The sequence below is a fragment of the Opisthorchis viverrini genome (genome assembly GCF_000715545.1).
Source record: "Opisthorchis viverrini unplaced genomic scaffold opera_v5_152, whole genome shotgun sequence".
Taxonomy (NCBI): Eukaryota; Metazoa; Platyhelminthes; class Trematoda; order Opisthorchiida; family Opisthorchiidae; genus Opisthorchis; species Opisthorchis viverrini.
The window spans coordinates 1,217,139-1,222,406 of NW_008751808.1; positions in this window are offsets into that span (position 1 = coordinate 1,217,139).

The window sequence follows — 5,268 nt, forward strand, 5'->3', positions numbered from 1 at the left end:
AACCATAAGCTGTCAGTCAGATCTGAGATCTACTTTTCTACGCCCGATCCCACGCGTTTGGTTGCGGTGTTGTAAGGGTTCCGAGTAACCTCATATTGTCCGGTGTATGTCGGATCCAGTCGAATGCCAGCCTCGAGTTTACCTCCAGCTTATCGTTGTTCTTATTCGCGTCATGCCAATCAAAGCACTACCCTATTTTGTGTCACCATCACAGTTGTCTAGATTTTGCCGTGCATGTTAACGACTTGCTGTCAGCTTTGTTTCTATCAGCGGTCTCAAAGAATGATTCAAAGTAGAGTTTCTTCGACAGAAAAGCTGGCAAATTTGTTTCCACCAATATTCTGCTCATCTCCCACTACCGACTGAGTGAGAGCAATATTTGTATAATACTGCATAGTATGGCATGGCAGTTTCCAATCACCATCATCAACATGTGAAAGCAAAACAAGCTTTTTACTACTGAGTTGTGTGGTTGTCAAACTTTAGGGAAACCCTCCTTACTTGGGACTGAATAATGCAAATTGTGATACGGCGATCTAATGGTTCATTTCATCTGTGATTGGAACGCCCTTATTTTAGCTCCCAGTTTCTCCCATTAAGACCACAACGAGAAATTGCCTCAGGGTTTCCGGTCGTTTAGTTTAGGTTGTCAAGTTGGGGGGACATTAGCAAGTATTTTGACTACTGTAGAGGGGGGATTATTCAAATTTGCCCCACAGCACGCTTCTACATGGTGTACTCGGATATCATTCTTCTCCTCACGGCCCGACTCACGTCCAGACTCCTGGCCAGCATGCGGATGTCTCAGAGACAAACATTATTCTGGCAGTCCATTCTGACGCCGAACGAACTTGTACTGTTTTGCGGCGTGCCTTTTGAAAACAAACAAAATTTGCCATCTGCACAACATCCCAGAAATGAACGCAGTGGTAATTCAATGTGGTCACAGTTATCCGCTGCTCTGTATGCGATCCTCAATCCAAGGAAGTACATGTAAGGTATTACTGCAATACCAACCATTACGAACGATGATTTAACCACATCAGATCGTTTGAGAATTCCTCAATCATCTCTGATGTATGTGTTGTATAGTACATAGTGGAACAGGACCGTCGATTCGATATCGGACCGTCATCTATGATCTTCGATGAACCTAACGAACGTATTCACCTTCTCAGCCAAACCATTGATGACGGTGAAAAAACCAAAGTACGAAGCAGACAAAGCTCCACGCATCCACATTTTAACACTGCATGCCAATAACTATGATTCTAAAGTTTTTGCTCTCCCATTCATTTCTTGTTCCGGGTCACATCACTTGATTTTCTTCTTTCGTTATGTCCGTCATTGGACTGTTTGTCGTCATATTGACAGCTCCCATAATTTACCAACCTTAATCCTCCGCCTCCTCATCGTCATCATCGTGATCGTCATCATCTNTTTCACCTTAAGCAAAGGCAGTGTTTTCGAACATGAGGCCCATGTTTTTTTCACATACAACATCTTTAGGAAAATATTGTACGACGCCAAAGAAAGAGAACAACAACTACAATAACTTGTTGCATATTAATTAGAATAACGAGAGAGCACTCACAACGAGTAGTACATCCGATTTCGTTTAAGTAGTTTTGAAGAAGCTTTCTATCGCCCTGCGAACCCGAAGCTTTGTTGGAACTGTACAAGGTACCTAGAACTCTTCAGCGAGCTGCTAAGCTCAGAGCTGATGTTGCTCGGTGGAGCTTCGCCGAAATGTGACCATCGAATGTATAACTCCGGTCTACATTTATACCCCTCTAATTCACCCATCAGACACAAACCAATTCGCATAATTTAGACCGTGCTCCACTAAAGTGTCTCCGATCGCTGGATGGCCGGACTTCATTAATTCGTTGACTTGGTTAGAAATATGTAGCACTTGGGCCACTGTAACCCTGAAATTATGTGGACAGGTGACCTGACTGTGCTCTGACTGTGATTAACCCACAAATTCGACGAGTGAGTGATCGTGGGTGCGGCATTCATGTAGATGCACAAGTACATGCGAGAGTTAGACAGGCGTGAGAGAGATTACCAGTGGAATAATTCACAATTGAAACAACTGGGCGGAGATAAACGAGCTCATCCTTCACGCCGTTGCTGTTGTCGATGAACGCGCTATCGAAAATGTGTCTCACACCGAACCCAGACTTATACTGCTCATACACAAGAAAGGACTATGTATAGACCATTACGAAATAAAGAAAGATAGGAATGTTTCGCTGACCGATTACTGTTACGGAACTCTGGCAGTGCGCGCCTCCGATTTCTCCACGGATGGAGTAAGCATCCCCAAGAAACTAGATAGTGATGCCAAAAATTCTAGCCCCACCGAGGCCAAGGGTAATTACGGTCGCTGTTCCCAATCAAGCTGCAATTTGGATACGAATGCTCTGGTTATCCTCTCCCCCTTTCAGAAGCCTTCAATCCAACTGATAAATCATATTGTTTCGATTATTTGATTTACTTAATCTGTTCATGCTTTTCCGTTCGTGTTTTCCAACCGAGACCTGCCAACTCTTCAGATGAGGTAAAACTATCAGCCTATGGCTACGCACCACTCCGTAACAACGCACTGATGAAGTCACCTCGATTGATTATCAAGAATTTGCAATCAGATTGCACAGCTCGCCGAACAAACCAAAGACCACACTTCAAATGAACAAAATCGGACAATTGAATAGTGAAGCTCTCCGTATGAGATTCAATCACATGGACTGTGAATATTGGTCAGCGTTGTATTGGAGAATCCAGGGAGTGAAGCAATTACTGATTTTCCATCAATGAAAAGTCTCTTAAGACGAATTTCATTCTTCACAAATAACCAGCTGTGGTTCCATAAAGTAATGTGCAAAACGTGTTCTCATTTCACTACCACACATCTAGACGTGTGTCTCTTGAGTTTCACTAGGATCTGTTCATTGGTAGTTAAGCACCCCGGCTGCCCCTCAAGTTCGAGTTTGATTTTTGGATTGGCTCACACTTTTTGGTAAACAACAAACTGTAGTTGATCAAAACCACAGACATATATCATTTGTACGAACTAGTTTGTGTCTGATGGGTGAGCTAGAGGGGAAAAATGTAGACCGGATCTCAGTCTGAGGTCATGCATTTGATGGTCACAACCCGATAAGACTCCACCAGGCAATGCCAGGGTTGTGCTCAGCAGATCATTGAAGAGTTCTAAGCAGATTGTACAGTTCCAAGAAATGTCCGGTTTCACACGTCGATAGGAACTTTTTCAGTCTACTTCAATAAGATCGAAAGTACTACTCGTTGCGAGTGCTCTTTAGTTATTCTTACCAATGAGCAACAAGTTGTTATTCTTCCCGTTCTCTCGTTTTGGCGTCGTACAGTATTAACATGCATAAAATATAGGCGTCATGCCCGAAAACACTGCCTTTGCTTAAGGTGAAATTTCCATGGGTTTCTCTTCTGGGAACAAACTATTACCCTTGTTTACCTAGCTTTCGGTCAGAAGGTAAACAACAGTTTTTTGGGACTCTACACAGATACTACATATAAACGACTGGGTTCTCCAACTAACGTTATTAATGTGGATAGAAATGCACAGTTACATACTAGCAGTTAGTTTGCTCTGTTGCACACAAGTTGAAACACAAGTTGTACAAGTTTGTGACACGGGTCCAAGACTTATATGGAATTAAATAGTAGGAGGACCAAATGCGTTGCCACCCCACAATAGTTTCAGAATCGAGACCTGAATTTAGAGGAATAACAGTCAAAAATACTGAGGTTTACCCTCTCGATTTCGTCGGAAATAAGGAAAACAATAGTAAAAATTACTGAGTGAAAATTACAACCTCGAGAAAACCTAGATGGCTACAGTATGCATCTGTGGATTACTGATGATACGCTCGCCGCTGGAATGTCAGATGTGCGGAGTTCAAACCCCGGAACGCCTGAGCTGCGACTGTGTGAAACCCGATACCAGTGCTTCCTCCATTTGGCGTGCAATGGCACAGGACGATTGGTCAAACAAGAGTGATGTGGGCGTGCATTCTACAAACCCCGCAACTACCCAAAAGAAATGGCAAAGTTACCATAGCAGCTAAAGGGTAACCTGACAGTACCGTGCGTGCGTTTTCAGCTGCAAACTTGTGTCGCAACACTGGTGTGCTGATGCAAGACGATGCGTCCAGTACTCTGCGGGAGCAAAGTTTGCAGTCCCCATATTAAAACCCTCAAATTCATGGGCATAAAAATTTGAGTGCTTTCTGAGTAGCGTTTCTGTCGTTTGAAAGAGAATCGATCATTGGAGTGTCCTTTGACTCCTCTATTATGAGGTATTAGTTCGAGGACCTATTCGAAATGTTTAATTGGGTAGTGACATATAGCTGCGATTGTCGGAAAACGACAACACGGTGAACAAGTGCCCGGTCCAAAAGTCTGGTGAAACTACAACCTAGTGATCAGGCCTACTAGGAAATACGTTTGCCGTTTTCGATGGATAGCATAGCAGAAGGTGAAACGAAGGAGCAGATGCGCGCAGTTCGTATCGGTTTGCCACTGTTTAATTACTGATAATTGGGAAACTGGGATATTGTAGTGCGCCAAAATCAGGCAGGAGGTATATATAGTCTTGTGCTAGTTCTCCAATGATGACATGAACAGTCATGCAAAAAACTGCATAGTCTGAGCGGCAAACCCAGGTACTTTGGGAGTCATGGGTGTGACTCCGATAGACTGATAAGTGCGGCCTCGGCGAACTTCAGTACATAGGAGTTCCAATCATTACGATGAATGGTAATCACTGAGGTCGAGTCCACCTGATAAACTTTGGCCAACAGTTATCTACCAGTCGATGGATACGGTGGCCGACGATTGGGTGGAATTGTCAGGTTTTGAGCCACCAACTATTTTTGGATCCAGAAAATTCACTGCTCGTTCTTTCGAGTAATAGAAACCCATCTGTTCTATTTACGTGCACGTCGCTTAAGTGACACGTGTGGGCTTATGCACACAATGGATCAGGTTCCAATTGATTAATCCCCTGGAATGAGGGTAGCGAAAACCCTTGAGTCTGCCCACCGCCAATAGACCGCTATTCCGCAAAGTCATATTTTCCCCGTAGCACTCACACTAAAACATAGCCTGCCCAAGAGATTATCCTGTCCGTTTGGAGACCGGTTACGCCAAAATTTACCGACAATGTCACTGCTAACTGGCTGTATTCGGCCCCATGTGCCTCTACCAGCGCGACAGGGTGGC